Source organism: Cupressus sempervirens, chromosome 6 (genome assembly GCF_028749045.1).
Source record: "Cupressus sempervirens isolate cs-2001-9-10 chromosome 6, ASM2874904v1, whole genome shotgun sequence".
Taxonomy (NCBI): domain Eukaryota; kingdom Viridiplantae; phylum Streptophyta; class Pinopsida; order Cupressales; family Cupressaceae; genus Cupressus; species Cupressus sempervirens.
Window position 1 is genome coordinate 138171126 of NC_143123.1, and position 21571 is coordinate 138192696.

The 21571-nt window shown below is 36.2% G+C and overlaps 1 protein-coding gene across 1 annotated transcript in view; it reads right to left on the bottom strand.

The window, feature by feature from the left end:
• The window catches only part of LOC149551608 (protein RMD5 homolog), a 45351-nt gene extending 24280 nt beyond the window's left edge, over window positions 1-21071 (bottom strand). Inside the window, exon 1 of the mRNA XM_089787115.1 lies at window positions 20657-21071. The gene's annotated coding sequence lies outside the window, so the exon portion shown is untranslated. The remainder of the gene's footprint in view (window positions 1-20656) is intronic.
• Between the last annotated feature and the right edge of the window lie 500 nt (window positions 21072-21571).

Below are 21571 nucleotides of genomic sequence, written 5' to 3' on the forward strand. Positions count from 1 at the left end.
CCACTATCCAAATTGCTTATGAACTGTTACACAAAACAAATCTCTACGATAATATATCCCAAGTAGTGAACTGGCCAAAACAGCAGCTTCTTTGTCAATACAGTTCCTTTGAAGTTCTCAATCTAATCTCAACATCATCTACTTCTCCGATTTGATCAAATTTGCATCCTTGACATCAATACAATTCCACATAACCACACAACACACTTACAACCAAGGAAACAACCTTTCCTTTGTATCTTGTCCTAAAAACTAATTGAGTCAACCTTAAGGCCTTTCCCAATATACATCGAGAAATATAGGACCTCAATTAGATATTACAATTGGGTTCCACACGCTACAATACATTTTACAACTACCAAAATGAATTCCAATACAAAAGCCAATTGCTAGTGAACATATCACACGGTACACTTCAAGAACCTCCATAGAATGATCTCCAACATCTGCTACTATGAAAATAGCATCACAAACATGGCTTCAACCACAATCTAAGCTCACTTAACCTCATACCATCTTGCTTTACAGATACAACTGAATTACCAATAAATTGTTTTGTGCAGACTAGCCTACAACCAGACTTCAATAAATTAACTGTAACTCATCCCAATTTTCATACTAACTTAAGCGAACATAGATGTAGCATCTGAACACATCCACGAACATCTGTCTCAACCTGCATAGCTTAACTCACTATGCCAAAACCTCACTGAACAAATCTACCTCTGCGATATACTGCAACTTTGTCGATCATATACCAGAATACATATAGTTGACATTAATGACAAACCAAGTAATGAAAGCAACACATAAACAATTAATCCAAGTGCCAACCACTCAACATTCTCCCCGATCATGATAACAATCTCTCCCTTTCATATATACTCAATAATATGCTGACAATACCTTTATTGGTCAGCTCTTGAAATTCAGGATCAACGATAATATCCTCCTCTTGTGCTCCAACAGAAATGTTCAAATCGACCCCAAAGGATCGAATTTGATGTAGAGTGAGCCTAGTTAAAATATTTCTTGAATTGTTCCAATTTATCAACACAATCTGCCCAAAAGTCCTCCAATATAGGTTTGTAGAAATAAGTTCTAGCACCATAAAAGTTCATTTTAGAAGCTACAATAGTTTTACATGAAATAAGGACATAGAAATAGGGAAAGTAAAACCCTTCTTTTCCATACTAGAATACTTTATGTTCACTACAACCATTTGGCAACAGACTTCCATAAACATAAGAAGCTTAGAGAGTTACCTAGGCAATCACAAAGGCTCTTTCTCAAAGCTCCCTATTTGTAGGTAGGTCAATTGCCTGAATTGAGTAAACACATTGTCAAACCCTGAGACAAAATCTGCGACTTTTTGAGACAATCTCATGTAGGGTTTTCCCCCCAATTCTCTAACCAATTTCATTAGAAAGACATCATTTACTAAGGCAAAATGTGGGTTACCTTCACATATAGTAAGCTATGGGAACAATTTATAAATGGGGGCTCGAACAGACTGTATAGGCTTTGGAGTCAAACCTCCCAAACACTTCTATAATCGACAATGAGATACGTTAATAAAGAAGAAAAATATAATTGTCTTCTAGGAAAAGTCCTTAAGCTAAGCATGGAGGTGGGAACTCATAAGAACAACCCAGTGAATATAGTCTTTCTTTCAACTAACCCACAAAATGAATTTACACATCCAAATCTCAAAGCTCTCATAATTAGGGCTATCGACTACTTGGTGTAACAATGTGATCCCATCAGCAATAGGGTCCTTAAAATGAAATTTCTTTCATTTGCTAGGCATCTAGGACTTACCTTGCCTTTCTATCTTGGGTCAATTCTTAGTGACACTGTTGAGGCAATAGCCTTGTGATCTTCGGGTAATTAATGCCCAGCTTTGATGATAAGCCTCTCTATGTGATCACAGGGAATGCCTAGGTCCTGTACAATGCTTTCTGAATTAATCTTTGCCAACATCTTCCCATCAGACATTCAAAATTCTCACTCAAGAGGATGATAATGCTTTCCATAAGCAGCTACTAATTCAAGACATTGCATGGTTGAAGGAAAGCCTCCTGCATGTACTATGCCACTCTGGAGGAGCAAGTATTCCCAACCATTCTGGTCTTTGTTGCCTTCATATCTTTCCACAAATTGATCGAAGTCTCCATACTCAGTCTCAGTGTCCTTTACCTTGGCTAACTGACTCTGAATCGCAGACTGCATGCTCAAGATAAAGCTAGAGCAAATGCTTGAAAATCTGCCACCCAAAAGATATATTAACTTCAGACAAGACGTACATTTAATGTAATAATCATTCCAATTTGAAAATCGTGCAACTTTCAGTATCAAGTTGCAAATACAAGGCGTGAAGGCTGGTGTAACAAAGGGAAGGACACCTACAATGGAGTTACGACTACGGCTTGGGACCCACTAGTCACTCGATCGCTAATTATCCTAAGCTGACCACTACCGATTGGGGCTTTTAAGCTTGCAAAAACCTATGACCAAGCAATCGGTAACACATGATGACAAGAAATCAAAGGTTTAAAAAAATTTGTAACTCCACGACTGCTTTCAAAAGGCTCTGGCAGACCAACAATTATAAACTAGACAAGAACCGCGACAGGTCGGTTGAGCCTGTCTTGTGAATAAACAGCCCAAAAGGGAGGGTGAAAATGAAAGCTACTAGAAGTATTGAATGTGAAATCAGACTGTGGTTAAAAATAGGGCTAGTGAGTCTCTTTTGCACCTTTATGAGCATGATATTTTGAGAAAGAGAACAAATGATTTAAACAAACCTTGGCCATGTACTTAGAGATGCTACAATTGACCTAAAATGAGAATATTCATTACAATGCAAAAGATAAAGAACTAGCATTACTCATCGCTGACCTTTTGCGAGAGCCACTTGGAAAACAAAACCTTTGGTAACAACAAGACCGCCATCCATAAACATACCGTATCCTATGTTGAACTAAATTTTTTATATTGTTTCTTACAAGCATGTAGTTTATGAACATTCTGATTTGACAAAATGGGAATTAAGAACTATAGTTGAGTAAGTATTGTTGGAATATTGTGTTGGAATGTGTTCATGTTGGACCCCTGAATATTATTTTTGCCAATTTAGTTGGCAAATAATTATATCCTAGGTTACTGATTCGAGTTTGGGTTCAAGTTCAGGTTCGAAGAACCAGTTCGCTCGTATGGTGGAATTGTTTGGGTTTGGGTTCGCTAGTACAAAAACATGTAAGAATTATATATATACACACATACGTATGCAGCATAGAAGAATGAATTGAGCTTAGAATGCCACATAATATCATAAAAACAACAAAAACACTATATACTAGTAATCGTAGCATCATAACTATTATCAACACCAAAATATTAAAGTAATATCGAGTTCAAGTCATTGTTTTGATGGATTATCTACATCTTCTTCTTCTTCTTCATCAAAAGCATTAGTTGATTCACAATCCGTGCCAATGTCAATGGAATCAGCTGCACTAATAACATTTCTGCTTTCCAAATTGTCAAATGCTTATTACGTTGTCATTGCACAGAGAGCTTGTCTATTTGTAATTAATATCCTACTTGAAAAACGTTATATAAGTAGCTTGCAACTCCCTTCACCTATTGAAGATCTTGTTTAATGTTTAAAATAGGATTTATGACTGTACAGAGCTTCCAATTAATCAGACAAGGGTCATTATCATCAATTGGATATAAAAAAGTCACTGGAAGAAATCTTGAGTACTAATTTAATTTGATGTGATAAATATCTGAACTTCAGCAAATTTTGTTTTGTAATGTTACATATCTTTATTCAAATCCTGTAATAATCATTTTCTGCACTAAATTATAGTATGTTTTCCAGTGAAACTGTACCAGGTTTGCACTGTTTCCCTGGGTCTGCCTGGTTCACACTCAGTCTACCTGGAGGAACCAGCCTACCTGAGTTCAAACCATGACCAGGACTGATTTGAAATTCACCTGGTTCGAAGGGCCAGGGGGAGAACTGGGTAACTTAGATTATATCTTATTGTAAGAGCTATTCTACTAGATTCACATCAGTCAATTTATGGTTTATTGGTGTCAATTTGAAAATCATCTTGGTTGATAGCTGATTCTGTTCGTGCCATTTTCATGATCAATATTTATTTATAATATAATTGCACAGATTAAACATGTATTGGAATCTCTACATAATATTTTAAGAGATTTGAAAATGGAAGGCTGGATAATGGCTGGCTATTTATTGGCATGATTTTTCATATGATACAATGGTTAAGGATATCCAAAGATTCAGCCCTATTCAGGGAATATTATGACTTGGGCTTTGTTAGAATCCAGTTAGTGTGATATTCTGAATTCTTAGCCGTCTATTATTTTGATTATTGTTACATAATGATTGCACGATAGAAAGTGTCATAAACTCGTTAAGTGATTAATCCATATTATTTAGTGTGATATTCCAAATGCTTATTTGTTGCAATATAAAGCCATCAAGTGCTTATTCGTTGCAATATATATATTGTAATCTTCTATTGATTAGAAGATAAAAACAGACTAACAATCAGTTGATTTAAATAAAAATTGAAATTAAAGGCATTTTACAAGTAGCTTAATTTTAGTACTTATAAACACATTTAACACACACCAAGTAGTTGCAAGTGATTTTCTACACCCACTCAACCTCAAGCTCACTGCATTTCTAGTAGACATTCTGGAAAGTTTTGGCATGTCCCATTCCTGGAATAGGATTTAATAAGAATAAATAAATAAAATGCTTTAAGTATAAAAATAGATAAATAATAATATTAATAAATCTATACATGGGAAATTCTAAAGCAAAGAACATTTACAACAAAGCAACCCGAAGACACTGAGCACTATATCCGACAAGTGCTATGTAACCATGGAAGACCCTATTTGATTACTAGTGACAGAATATGTTAGAAAGCAATCCACCATTCATATGGTTGCAATAGTGACAGAAGTATCACGGCGTCAGAACCAGTTACTGGTTAAAATGATCATTAACGATCAACCCTTGCTTTATTGAAGATGACACCAATACCTATGTCTCAACCATTTGCAGAACTAAGAATTCCGTAGAATTTATAGACCATCAAAGGACTACACAATACCGTGAAGAAGGAAAACCACACGAATCAAGGGGAGGGAACTCAGAACAGAGACCAAAAATGATAATGATCAATATGTACCATTGTCAATCATTGATATTATTTCGCGATCAAATAACCAACCATACACTGAATTATGAATAATTGGTAAAGATTATGATCAGATCGACACATAACAGCACACCAAAGATTACATGCATGAATTGTGAAAAAAATTACACTATTGCAGTCACTGATTATTAATCTCCTATCTTAAAAGATTATTTAACTGTCGAAAATAAATTCACAGCTTGATATCGAAAAATAACACAACTACAACTTCATCAATAAAATACGGAAAGAAATTCATGACACAATGAACACAATATTTTCGAACAAATTATCCCTAGAAAAACCCCTAAGGGAAAACCAGTTCAACTGATGAGGAATTATATTAAACTTCGGCAAATCAAGAGAAACAAAATTCCTTGCCTCTCACTGACAGAACTCCGACAACCTCCTAATTTCTCCCACTGATATTCCTCACTGCTATTCCCACGCTAACATTGCGCCCTTGCTAACACTGCAAGACAATTTGCTATCACTGCAAATGCTTCTGCAAAAACTTTTCTTTCTAAATGACCCAATGACCCCTTTTTATACTACCTTGTTGGAAAACCAACAGCCGAGATTAATCAAACCAACGGCTGAGATTAAGACAACTCAACAACCAATAATAGAATTGGTTGCAAGGTGCCTAAAAAGGAAATCACTAAATTAGTAAATAATTATCCTTGCATAACAACCATTTACTAATTCTTGGCAAGTCGACAAACAGGTGTCCAAACTACCCATAACTAATGCTGTTATTTTCAAGTAAGGAGGAACAGTTGTCCAAGCTACCCATAAATACTACTACTATTTCCGGGTTAGAAATAGCAAATGTCCAACTACCATTAATTAACACTCCCTCTTAGCGAGGCAATTGTTCTGCATGACACCCATCTTATCTTTGAAGAAGATAAATTTGGCCTTCCCCAAAGCCTTCGCGAAAATGTCTGCTCCCTACTCTTTTGTAGGTGTGTATTGTAGCTGAACAATACCTCATTGTACACAATCCATAATGAAGTGATACCTGATGTCTATATGTTTAGACCTATCATGAAACATTGGATTCTCAAACAACTTGATGCAACTTTGATTGTCACAATGTATTACAAATTCACACAGTAGTCTCAACCTTCTGACCAAACAAGGCTACTAACAACTTCCGAAGCCATATAGCTTCACATATCGCCATGCTAGCTGCTATGTATTCTGCTTCTACTGAACTCAAAGCCACAGACTTCTACTTCTTGTTGAACCAAGAAATAACTCTTGATCCCAAACTAAAACAACACCCTGAAGTGCTCTTCTTGTCCATTGTACTTCCTACCCAATTTGCGTCAATATAGCCTATCAACCTGATTCGTTCACCTCAAACATATCTAATCCTATACTCAACTGTACCACGCAAGTAACGCAACACATGCTTAGCTGCTATCCAATGCAATCTCTTTGGTTCAACCATGAACTAACTAATAGAGTTAACTGCAAATGCTATATCTGGCCTAGTGTTGACCAAATACATAAGCAAACCAATCAATTGTCTGTATAAAGTGGGATCTACATCCTTCTCCCTGGATGTATCTACCTCCTCCAATTCTCCATTAAGGAATGTTGTCTTGACATCCATTTGGTGGATCTACCATCCCATCTGTGCTGCAAATAAGATTACAGCTCGTATAGAAGTATACCTAGCAACTAGTGCAAATGTCTCCTAATAGTCTATTCCCTCCTTCTGAGAGAACCCCTTTGCCATAAACCTCGCCTTATATTTCTTGATGCTACCATCTGCACCATGCTTTATCTTATAGATCCAGCGTGATCCAATTACTACCCTATTTGTTGGTCTAGGCACTACCTCCCACACACCATTCTGCATTATTGAGGAATATTCCTCAACCATTGCATCCCTCCACACCTGATGTTTTGCAGCTTCCTAATAGGTAGAAGGCTCACTATCTACCGACTAACTAATGCCACATAGTCATTGAACTTGGCTAGATGTCTCCGTTATCTAGTACTCTTCTTAAGAGCTCCCACAAACTCCTGAGTATCCCTTTGTGTATCTAGAACATCATGGTTCCTGCTACCAACTGTAGAGGATGAAATGTCAACCTCTAAATCCTCTAGATGCATTTCATGTTGCTCCATACTCTGTGATTCTTCACTACCTGAACCTACACTTGCACTATAATTACACTTGAGCTTTGCTGCCCTTGGCTTGGCTTTGGAGCTTCTGCTAGCTGCTCACTCTGATCATCTGCAAGCAAATCTCTAGATCTCCCGAATGCCTTGTCCTCCATGAACTTGACATCACGTCTAACAATAATTCTTTTAGTCCCTGTGAAAGCCTCCTCTGGTGTAATCTTCCCCAGCACCTTGTGTGGAACTCTATTCTAAATGTAGATTGTTGTACTACACGCCTCTGCCCATAAGTAACGGGGCATGTCCTGGTCATGCAGCATAGCCCTTGCTGCCTCCGATATAGAACGGTTCTTCCTCTCAACAACTACACTGTTGTGGATTGTAAGGAATAGTCCACTCTCTCTTGGTTCCTTCTCTGGTACATAAGGCATTCCCTTTGTACTCACCTCCATTGTCTAACCGAAGAACCTTTATCTTCCTTCCTGTCGAATTCTCCACAAGAGCCTTGAACTCTTGGAATCGCCTAAAAACCTCATCCTTGGTCTTCAAGAAGTATATCCAGGGCTTCCTAGAGAAATCATCAATACAAGTAATATAGTACTCATATCCTCTAAGAGATTTCGTTGACATCGGTCCACAAACCTCTGAATGTACTAGATCAAGAACACCCTCAGATTTGGTGTCACTCCTTGGAAAAGATGCTTTTGCAAATTTCCCCAACACACATCCCTTACATACATCATCATGCCCTGTGCTCACCTCTGACACACCTGTCACCGTCTCACGAAGCAATTTAAGTGCTCCATGATGAATATGGTCCATCCTCCTATGCCATAGCTCTCCAAGATCTTTAGGATTACTGCTACTCATGAGTGCCTTAAGAGTATCAAACTGCAACCTATAAAGGCAACTACTAATAACTCCAATAGTTATGGGTGATTTCCAATCCTTGTGCTTAATCAACACATTTGTCCCTCTAAAAAGTACATTATGCCCCCTATCCTAAAGAACAAATACAAAAATCAAATTCATACCTAACCCTGGCACATGCAACACATCATGAAGTGGAATTATCTTTCCATTCTCCCTCTAAAACTGAACAATCCCTTTCCCGACTGGATTGAGTTTGGACAAGTTTCCCATAGATATTTGTATGTTGGTGTCCTCCTACTTGTAACTAGAGAAGTACTCTCTAACTCCTATCATTTGAAATGACGCCCCACTGTCTATATACCAAACACACTATGAGGTTGAGCTAACCATACAAGCTATGAGTGCAAACTCATCTTCCATTCTACTGGAGAGTTCTTCCGCACTTGTTGAAGCTACCACTTGCTTCTTACCCTTCTTCCTCTCTGGGAAATCACTGACATAGTGGCCAAACTCGTGACATCCAAAGCAGTTGACCTTAGAAAGGTCTTTCTTCTTCTTCTCACTTTGTGAATTCAATCCTTTGCTAGATCCCTTCTTTGCTTTCCTTTTACCTGCTAGGGCAACATTTTCTAGTTCCACCTCACTTTTCTGACTCTTGTTGGCCCCATTGACAAGACTTAGTCTAAACTCCTGAGTGAAATCACTCCATAATCAATCCCAACTCGGTAAAGTATCCTGTCCACTGACAACTTGAACAAAGACACTCCACTGCTTAGTAAACCCATTTAGGGCTATTCTCACTAGTACATCATCGCTAGGGCTATCTCCAACAGCTGCTAACTCGTCCTCAACAAGTCTGAGCCTGGTGAGGTAAGTTATGACATCTTCTCCCTGGTTCATTTGGGTATTCTTTAGCTTCTCTCTGAGAATCATCTTCCTGTTGGTGGTAGCATTCTAGTACAGATTCAAAATGGCATCCCACATCTTCTTCGTTGTATCTAGCTCCAAGATATGTGGAACAATATGATCTTTGACACCATCAAGGATTATCCTCCTCACCTTGGCATCGTCCTTCTTTTATGCTGCAAGTTGTGTCGCATCTGTAGGTATAGCTACAACACTGGTAACATAATCCTTGATACCATTCTCTTCCAACAATAAAGAAAGTTTGGCCTTCTAGACACCGAAATTCGAGGCACCATCCAGTCTGTCCTGATCTCTCAAAGCAGCAGAAGCCATCTCAAGGGATTTCATTAAAGCAATAATAAATCTAAAGAGATCAAACTAGGTGTTATAAACCCTTAATTTCTTTCCTAGGGCAAAACTCTTCTACCCTTAACACCGCTTTGATACCATGTGAAAAATTATACTATTGCAGTCGCTGATTATTTATCTCCTATCTTAAAAGATTATTTAACTACCGAAACTAAATTCACATCTTAATATCGAAAAATAACACAACTACAACTTCACCAATAAAATACGGAAAGAAATTCACGACATTATGAACACAATATTTTCAAACAAACTGTCCCTAGAAAAACCCCCAAGGGAAAACTAGTTCTACAAATGAGGAATTATATTAAACTTTAGCAAATCAAGAGATACAAAATTCCTTGCCTCTCACTGGCAAAACTCCAACAACCTCCTAATTTCTCCCGCTGATATTCCCCACTACTATTCCCACGCTAACACTGCACCCTTGTTAACACTGCAAGACAATTTGCTATCACTGCAAATGCTTCTACAAAAACTTTTCTTTCCAAATGACCCAATGACCCCTTTTTTATACTACTCAGTTGGAAAACCAACGGCCGAGATTAAATCAAACCAACGACTGAGATTAAGATAACTCAACAGCCAATAATAGAATTGGTTGCAAGGTGCCCAAAAAGGAAATCACTAAATTAGTAAATAATTATCCTTGCATAACAAACATTTACTAATTCTTGGCAAGTGGACAAACAGCTGTCCAAACTACCCATAACTAATGTAAGGACGAAAGCTGTCCAAGCTACCCATAAATACTACTGCTATTTCCGGGTCAGAAATAACAGCTGTCCAACTACCAATAATTAACATGAATGAACAATGGAGTTTTGAATATCATTGTTCCCTTGGAGTAGGATAGCAACGAATACTAGCTAGGCAATGACGTGAATAATAAATAAAGAAATGGTAATATCATCAGATCAGATAACACAAGACTTGTCAATAGTCACGAAGAGGAACAAGGTGAAAGAGTACACTATTTCTAAGACTCATTACTATCGATTAACGATTAAGAATACGATAAGAGTGGAAAAGCTATAAGTAATCAGTACTCATCGTTAATTAGCAGAAAAGCAATCATGTTATGAAAAGACACTGTTTAAAATAAGCAAAAGGTAGCCGTTAAGGATGCATTTTGTTATAAATGTGCGTGGGGTACATCTATTGGCTAAGAGACTTATAACTGCAAACATTCAATATAAGAATGTAGTCCCCCATCACCCATTCAGTCATGTAAGAATCAGTTTATAGATTATATCTGGCATTCACCTCACAAGATATCAGAAATGAATAAGTCCATTTAAGTTATTGGAAAGCAGGTAACAGAAACAGTATGCTGCAACTTACCTTTGATTTAATACTGCTTTAAAATTGGCATCGGTTTATATTAGTGAAATCAGAAAGCGTGTATATATATTTAAAAGCTATGATGTATTTTATTTATGCACATATATATATTCACAAATCATTCATAGTCCATTTAAAGCTAGTATACTAATAGCCTATTCCTTAGTCTCTTGCTCTGGCACCTTTTGTGGAAAGCATGGTTGTAGGGAGCGGCTGGGAGTAATTCCTCACAAGGTAGGTGAAGCTGGGAGTAATTTCTCACATGGTAGGCAAATCAACAGATTGGTTAAGGGCATGCGTTTCTGAAACCTTGCGGGAGTAGTCCCGAGATGGATATGGATATGTATTTCAGAAACCTTGTGAAAGCCCACTTGTAGATCAGTTTCCAAGTGCCCTGTGACAGGTATTTCTTGACCTCCTTAGGGATGAGTTTAGGAGAAAAGTAAGAAAGTGAGCTTAAATATGTTTACTATCAAATATGTTAAAAATTATTCAATGTTCTCTAAAAATTAATCTGATTTAAACGCTTGCTTATATATGTTAGACATTGGAAATTGACAACCACCAACTAGGTGGCATTGCAATTGGCATCAAAGCATACTCCTGCCACCTTGCAGGACAAACCTACCATAACTGGCATCTAAATAGAGTTAACTAATCAGCCTTTTTCTCAAATAAGTTAAAAAAAAATCAAGTAGGCCAACCTTGCATTTCTACATGTATGTTTCATGTGAATATCAGGTGTTTGTTTCGTGCATGTTTACTCCATGAGAACGTTCCCCACGCAAGCTCTGTGTATTGCTTCATGCATGCATTTATCACTTGCTTCATGCATTACATAACTGACGCGTATCTATTTACTGCTTCCTGCCTTACATGCTTAGCATGTAAATAAGTGCATTGCCTCATGCGTAAAGTGTCTGGCGTGTATTTATTGCTTTATGGCTGACATGCATACTGCATGCCTTGCGTGCATTATATGGCTTCATATCCCATTTATACTTCATGCCTTATGTGTGCACTCCATGTCTTATGTGTATTCACGTACACTACTACATGCCTTATATGGATGCCTCATGCCTTGCAGATTGCTCATGCCTAACATATATTTATTCTTTTTGTGTGTGTCTATGTATATTGTTGCTTCATGCTTCATGGCTACATCATACATGTATGCTTCATGACTTAAGTAAATGCATATGCATGCATCACGTGCATTTACTTCCTGACTTAAGTAGATCCACGTGTATGCTTCATGCTGTGTGTGCTATTTGTATTCACATATGTGTTTCCTAAAATCATGCATTTGCTATATGTGCTATTTGTATTCGCATATGTGTTTTCTAACATCATGCATATGCTTCATGTGCAACATGACTTAAGTGTATTCATGTGTATGCTTCACGTGCTATATGTATTCACGTGTATGTTTCAAACTTAAATGAATTCATGTTTTATGTGCTATATATATTCACATGTATGCTCCATGACTAAGTGAATTCATGTGCGTGCTTTGTGCTAGGTATATGTACATGTATACTTCCTGACTTAAAAAAATTATGCTTTATACACCACACATATCCATCTGTATGCTTCATGCCTTGGGTTTATGAATCATGTATATGATTCATATGTATTCAGATGCCCATTTTGTGCCTTAATTGCCTAATGTACATTCATATGTATAATTCATGCACTTCACAACTTTGGTGTACTCATGGTCCATGAGTAACTGTTTATGTTTCATGCCTCGGGTGATTACTTCACACTTTACATATTTGATTCATTTCTAATGTGTTTTCAGTATGGTTACTTTGAGTGTATGTGCCTTCCTAATGTATACACTTAATGTCTGATGTGCCTCCAAACAAATTTATTCCATGAGTGTTTGAGGAATACTTATAAATATTTCAAGAGCTATATTCTCACTTTCAAAGCGGGAGGGTTTTATGAGTACATGAAGCTCATATCATGTTGATTCCTAACACAATGTGGACCCCTCTCCATAGTAAGTCTCTAGATTCAAAGACGTCCAAGATATTAACACAAAATTACACCAAACATCACTTATCTAGACGATTCAGCATCTATGGCTTTTTGAGAACTTTATCTCACTAATTATCATAAGATCTCTTATTGACTTAAACATAATTATTCTCAAAAAGTCTCATAAATCATATCCCATATCTGTACTTCGTATCATCAAGTTATAAATGAAGAAAAATTAAGGAAGACCCAAAAGGTACACATTGGAGGCATGTCAACATGAGAACACTGGTCTCTACAAATTCAATTGGCAGTATTATAGGTTGGCCTAGATCCTTTCTCTAATATATGAGAGACTACTTGTCTTAAGCTTTGCCAAGTTCCTACTATCAAATCATAATTCGCATTCAAAATAAGAGACAACACATGTATGGCAAACTTAAGAGTGATGCAGCGGTAGGTGGATTACAGATAGGTCTCTACGATAAAATAATTATTGTGATATTGCTATCAGGATTTAACTGTGTGATTTTTAAGTCAAACTCATTGACTCATGTTTCATGAGTAGTGATTCAACATGAATCCATCTCTCGTGAGAATAAATAGAACACTTAGCACTCATTGGATCTAGGTGATGCTCACAAGGGTGAAGCACCAGGGCTTCCCAAGAGCCAGTACTACTCTAGCCTCAGCGCGCTTAACTATGGAGTTTCCTCCATGGTTAAACCCAAAGCTTGCAACCCCATTTGCAAAACCTTCAACAAGTGTTGTGTCTTATGAACCATTCATTAGAAAGCCCCTTAAGCTCATCAATTGATAAGTAGGAGATAATTTCCACAGCAAGTCAAATTGTGATATTGCTATCACGATTTAACTATGTGATTTTTGAGTCAAACTCATTGACCCATGTTTCATGAGTAGTGATTCAACATGAATCCATCTCTCATGAGAATAAATGGAACACTTAGCACTCATTGGATCTAGGTGATGCTCACAGGGGTGAAGCACCAAGACTTCCTGGGAGGTCAACCATCCCAGTACTACTCCAGCTTGAGCGCGCTTAACTACGGAGTTTCCTCCATGGTTAAACCCAAAGCTTACAACCCCATTTGCAAAACCTTCACCAAGTGTTGTGCCTTGTGAACTATTCATTAGAAAGCCCCTTAAGCTCATCAATTGATGAGTAGGAGATAATTTCCACAACAAGTCAAATTGTGATATTGCTATCAAGATTTAAGTGTGTGATTTTTGAGTCAAACTCATTGACCCATGTTTCATGAGCAGTGATTCAACATGAATCCATCTCTCATGAGAATAAATGGAACACTTAGCACTCATTGGATCTAGGTGATGCTCACAGGGGTGAAGCACCGAGACTTCTCAGGAGGGCTGCAAGTAACGATCTTTCTAAGATGCACCGCTTACACTCACACTTAAATCCCATCACCTCGAATCCGAATTCTCATTGGAACAAGGGCTCAAAACCGATAAATTGTGACCACTCTCAAGATGTGTATGAAAGGTTTAGTCTTGTGTATAAAATGGATGACTATGAATACCAATATTATGTTCTCTGATTTATATCCTTTTCATATTCCTCCCACCATATTCAATGCTTTCTATTGACATTCTATTGTTGGTTAGAACTTTAATTCACTTTGACTTGTTCCCATCTCCTCTACATCTATGAATGGATTCCATTAAGTGTTGACATGGAGGATTCATTACTGAGAGTCGAATGAGTCTTAAATGTAATAATCTTGCCTATATGTTTGTCCATGTATTATGTCCTATCTCCTTTTGATGATTGTATGTTTACTCCTTATGCCTATTTGAATATTCTGACTGGATTTCGTTGAACTTCTATCAATGTTCATTATCCTTGTATTTGAACCACCAATAAGAATCATATGAGCCTCCTTATCCACTTCTAGATAATTCTCCCAAAATGTTGGTCTATAGTGAAATTCTCCTTCCATTCATCGTCAATACGTTCCAGACCAATGTGTTCGCATATAAACTATTATGTTTGAATCTATTATTATAAATTGTTATTTCTTCTTCGACTTCAATTTTCCCTTGCACCTATAACAAACATGGTTTCTCCTACAACAACATAGTTGGTGTTCGGAAAACAAAATGATAGAGGGAAGTACCCACAAACTGTACTGTGCATTTCGGCTTGATATGTAGCTGTCTGAGTCGATAGTTTGTGTATGATACGCTACATTGAGCGATATCTTTGCAAATTTATCCTCGTGTAGTTTTGTTTTGCCCTAAAATTTATAAAAGAAAAGGGGCTTTGTTTTGATTTTATACAATATAGGTTCAAATAGGGACCCTAGACAACTCTAGGTTATTTGAAATTCCAGACTGGGCTTCATTGATTGTATTTCACATTTGAACATGAATCAACATGTACATGTTATTTTTCTGATATTCAAATTGATTTAAACAAATAAAAAGACACGAGTAGCTGAATATTTGGTTCAATATACGTGTCCTGTGGTGTTTCTGGTATCCTACTTATTTGGGGGCTTTGATGTCTTCGATTTGGTAAACGATGATTATGATAATTACTAAATTGATAATTAAAGTTAATTATGCATTAGTTTTATGGTCAAATGAGATGATATGACATATTGATGTATTTAATGGAATTGCATAAATAGACCATAATGAATTGATAATCATTTCTTCAAATGTCTGGGATGCCTAAAGAAGGCTAGCTCATTCCAAGGGGATGGTCAAATATTTTGGGCCCCACACACCACTTAGAAATTCTAAATGTTGATTTAATTCTGATTTACATTTTATTTCTACTATGACTCCTGAATGGTAAATATGCAATGGTAAAAGATAGAACATGGTAATATTGACTTGAACTAGATAGATAGACAATCAAAGTGAATTCATAAGATGTATGGTTTAAAATTGCAAGATTTATATTCTAATACACTCAAGAATGAGAAAAATGTACATAAGATTACAAACTATTTCAAATAATGCAAACATTTCATATAATTACATATTAAGCTGATAGGCTTATTTCTAAGAGAATTGCCACCAGAATGTTATGACTCGCAAGAATAGTCAGACAGAAAATCCACAATTTCAGTTAGATTGTAAAAAACATAATGGGCAAACATTCATTTATTAGCTCATGTTGTGTTGAAGATCTGATTTATGCTTAAATGTGTTGTTAACGAAAAACTTTGCACCCTCAACCTTCAATTACTACTTCCACCGCTAAAGCACATGTCATTTCTACATTTGTAAATATGGTTGCGCAATCCATGAGCAATGGTATAATCCCTATCTTGTATCGTAAAACTTACTTGAATTAGTTTTTGGCTTGTAAACTTAATTCACACTAAGAATCAACCACAACAACGACAATCACAACCTATTCACAATCAACCACTCGATGGTTGTTACAAATTTGCACCCATGTTGTATTTTAGCCACATTTCATTCAAAAGAGGAATCGGTCTTTGATCTTGCAGTCATTTCTTTCACCTTAGCATTGTCGTAATGGAGCACTCTAATACCATAATAGAAATCAGCAGACTAATTTTATTTTATTATGCCTTGCCCAGCATTTGAGACAATACATCTATTTTTAAAGGAGTGTTCCCTAATTTTCTTTAAGCAAATATACTACTCACTATAATATGGGTGAGGTGTTAAATTCATAATTTAAGGACTCTTGGGACTTGTCATGACTTGCAAGTCTCGTAGCTTGTTTAGTCGACTCGCCATATACTAGTGTGTTTAGTCTTATAAAGTCAAAGTCAAAGATTGGCAAGTTTTTGGGAAGGACTCCTCGTTTTTTTATGAAAACCCCAAAAACAAACTTGAAATCCCCTTTTTTGTTTTTTCTAGGCCGACTCTAGGCCCTATTTTGGGTTGCTAGTCGACACTGAGTCTTAGTCAAAGCATGCTTAAAACAACCCAAAACAACATATTTCCTAATAGGGTTCAAAGTAGCATCTTAGCAATATCCTTCTCAACATTTATTATTAATCAATGGTAAACTTATGATAATCCTCAAGGCACAATGAAGCCCTTCGCAAGAGGATCCACTCTTACCTTTTTTGTTCCTCATTGTAGCAAAATCCTTTGGTCAAGCTCTTAAGACAACCATAACCAAAGGTAATTAAACAAGCCTATACATACATTTATGCAAACATACAAATGTATGCATGCATATACTCATTTATACTAAGGTGTTTAGTTTGGGTTTAGTTCACAGGTTTGTTTTGGAGTTTCAATAAAAGGATGTTAGGGATTGAATTCATTTTGGGCTTGTGCTTACAAAAAACATATACTTATCATAAATATGTGTATTTGTAAACTTAAAATACAACCTAGATTTAGTGTTCAATATTAAAATAAATGAAGGAATACTTTCAAATTCATCATCATTATACATCATTGTAATTATCTCATCAATAAATATTTAAAAAAAAACATTTCCATTATATTTATATAATAAAACTTTCAATATACTAAAATATTGGTAAAATATGAACTTAAACGATAACTTTGTTCTTATAAAAATTATGCAACATGTTAATTACTTGTTCTTTAGAGTGGTGACTCATAATCCACGCCTCTAATAAGTGTTTTGCAATAGATCAAGTGTTTGGTGTGTGCAATTTGTATGCCACATGTTATCATCCTCCTCAATACATGTCTGCAACCAAATATGTTGGTATTTTTGGTAAACATGCATGTCCCATTGCCTGTTGAGCTGCAAAAAGATGCCCTTGATAGCAACTTCCCTTGACACAATGTCAATATCTTCTCAATGTTTCTACATGTTGATTTTTATACCAAAAATAACATAAACAACATCAAACCAAAATAGTGAGCACAAGAACACAATAATTAACATAGGAATTATAATTCCTCTTTATTGTTAACTGAGTTATAATACATATCACAACTATACCACTTAAGTAATAATTAAAAACTACACTCTATACCCTGCGTACAGTACTAAACACTAAATATCAACAATATAGTACATACACAATATGAATATGAACAATACTGATAACCGATACAATTGTCTCAAAAAAACACAGAAAACACTTTTGAACAACAATCTCCAAATAAAAACATTAATCTACAAAATCACAATGCTACCACAAAGCAACAACCTCTACATGCTTTGTCTGTTGTGACAAATGAACCGACAACAGTTATTCAGGAAGGTGCCTTTTCATTTTCTGGAACCAAAATACTCTTCATAGTCTTCAATCATCTGACACCAAGGGTCAGATTATTCATAGTCTTGGGTCGATCATATACAAATGGAAGACTCTTTGAAGGCTTAAACCACTTGTCCTCAATGAAGACTCTTGGAAGGCTTAAGCCTTTGAAGTCTTAAACCACCTATCCCCAATGAAAGAATAGGTGATGATGGCGTTAGAGGTTACAAAAAACACTTGAATGGATACATAGCATTAGAACCAAATCGCAGAGCAAGGAATGATCATAACCAAATTGTAGAGGCAACAAAGGCATGCATGAAAGATGTCTCCCAGAGCTAGCTATTGTCAATAAAACCAAATTGCAAAACAAGGAATGATCGGAACCAAATCGCAGAGGCAACCATTGCAGGTATGAAAGATGTCTCCTAAAGCTAACTATTGTCAACACTACACCCTCTAAAATCTCTACCTCCTAATGAGTCCATAGTCCATACTCATTCTGTTACCCATTCTCACTAGTCCACTCTTGTTCTCCTACTTCGTAATTTTAGAAAAACTGGAGGCAACCATTGCAGGCATGAAAGATGTCAAGCTAACTATTGTCAACACTACACCCTCTAAAATCTCTACCTCCTAATGAGTCCATAGTCCATACTCATTATGTTACCCATTCTTGCTAATCCACTCTTGTCCTACTTCGTAATTTTAGAAAAACTAAAACTTAGGCACAACACAATTCATTGTCTCTCTGCTACTTATATCTCCCAATTCCTTCATTATTGCTAATCCATTCAACCATTCAAGTCCAATGCAAATATTAGGAAATTTTTAAAATGCCCAAAAAATATTTTAAAATGCCATTAGTTCTACTTTAATTCACTGAGTTCATCCAATACAAGTTCATCCTTGCTTTATAGGTCCCAAGACATACTTGCAACTAAAATTACCAAAAGTGGACCTAGAGTCGAGCCTCCAAACTAATAGCATAATATGTTTGCAGCTTACATGTAATATATTTACATTCCTTCTTCCATATTGTTGTTGATACCATCATATTTCTCATTTCTGCTAACATAGATGGATGGACATATGTGTGTATGTGTCTATTGTGTGTAATAAAAGTAAAATATCTTTAATATCATTCACATAATATTTTTTAGTAATGCTAGATGTAAAATGAATAATAAAGAGAACATTTAAACAACAGTAACTACTAAAGTATGAAACTTTCTGTGCTATTAAGCACTAATGGACCTCTGCCCATTGCAGTAGTGGCATCATACCATGATAATAGCACACTAATCTACCAAAACTAAACAATATAGCCCAAAGTTTTCCCTGCTAGTCATGTATGTGTAGTGAACAAAAGATTAACCAAAGTTAAAAAAATACAATGTGATCAAAAAGAAAACTAGTGCATACATCAAATCAAAAAAAAATGGGATGTAATCCTATGCAGAGAGTTAAGGTTTATAAACTATGGAGATATGAATCTCATGTAATGAGAAAACATCTGCTAAAGGATACATTATCCTGAAGAATTCAATTCTCTAGGTTTTATCCCTTAAAATCTCAGCAGCTGCAAATGCGGTGGAGCTGGAAATTCTCAGAACCCAATTAGGGATCTTGATCAACTTGGCATCATGTAAAGGAATCTTAAGTTTTTAAATCTTGCAAGTGAATTTCTGCTCTTATGTCTTCTCTTGTTTGAGCAAATCATGGAACGGGAAAGGTTTCCTATAAATTCTAGGCTAAATTTACAAATTAGCTGCCCCTATAAAATCCATATGACAACCTGATAATTAAAAAATCTTAAACTTTAACAGAGAGGACTGAGAAACTTTTGATAGTTCATCCTCCATGGAACCCCAGCCTTGCCCTTGACCGTGACATAATCTCAGGTCTTTACTCCTTGACAAAATAACCCGAACACAACCGACTCCCCCATCCAAATTGATAACATTAACTGCTCCTATAAAATCCATAGGACAGCCTAATTACTAAAAACTCCTGAGCTTTCTCAGAGAGCACTGAGAAACTTTAGATAGTTCATCCTCTCCATGGAACAAGAGACTTGCCCTTAACCATGGCATAATCTCAGATCATTGCTCTGTTTATTGTGGTTCAAATTACATTAGCTTCCCTTCATTCCATTTGCTGTCATGTCTAACGCCAGTCTTATCCGTCCTGCTATTCGTGTCTTTCCACAGTCATACCATTCTCGGGTCGAAATGTCAATCTTACCTGTCCTACGGTTCGCATAGCTCGAGGTGACGCCATTCTGTATGTATATATTCAGGAGAATTTCGAGAAAATGTGTACGTATCAAAGGACAATTTGCGAATATTTTAAAATGGAATTAGAAAAAGAAAGCAATAGATGAAAGAAAACGGCCATTAAAATTTTGGGCCTTTGGGTGAAACCCTAAGAACACAGGAGTTAAACAGACAAGCAGAAACCAGAACAAAAGCCAAAATTTATAACAGAGATACAGACATTTGTAAATGTCGCGATCAAACAAAGAAGATTGATATGAATTTCGAAACGCTGGAAGAGTTTGAAGGTTACCTTAAGACGCCGGCCTTCTATGCCCTGCTCCTCTTCAGCGCTACGGAAAAGGATTACAGTTACCCAATCTGATTTTCCCGCTTCGGGCCAAGTCTACCTTATGCACAAGCAATCACCGCATCAATTTATTTGTTATTAATCGACAGAATTTGTTATCCTCTGGACTAACCCTTGGCCATTCGCGGTAGCCCATTGCCTGTGTCTAAGATTAAAGGCCGATATCTTAAATCCCAAGGGTGCCTCCGATGTAAGCCACGTGTACAATAATTGCCATTGAAGACTGGAATATAATAGAAGGGAAGGGAAGGTCTTTAACGTGAGGAGACTAAAGAGTGAGAAGATTGGTAGTAGATCAAACGAATGAATATGGCTCAGCAATATTCCTCCATAATAAAATTTGCCAATTAAAATATTGTTGTTATTACTAAGGGCCAATATTAGGTTCTTATTATTAGTATATGAGATAAGAGTATCATTGTTAGAATATTTTATTAAGAAATGTTCAAACTTTGTTAGTATCATTGTTGGAGTTTTGTGTGTTAGAATCTTTTATTAAGAGATGTTCAACACATTGGTAACAATTTTGGTTTGAAAACATTTTGTTTATTATTGTTATGTGAAGTTTAGCAAAGTTCAATCTTTTAGACTATTGTTTCTTCATACTATTTTATATTGCTATCAATTATTATGCTTCTGGATTGGACTGCATGAATTATTGGACTGCATGAATTATTTTTAAATCAATCTTTCAGATCATATAATAGGATAGAGAAAGGGAACATCATCATATTATTTTCTATTATTTTCTTCATTCTATTGTTTTCTTTGATACTATGTGCAAATATTCTTAAATTGTAACATGTAAAAACATTAATTGTAACAATTTCCATCATTTGTAAATTAAAATATGTGTTA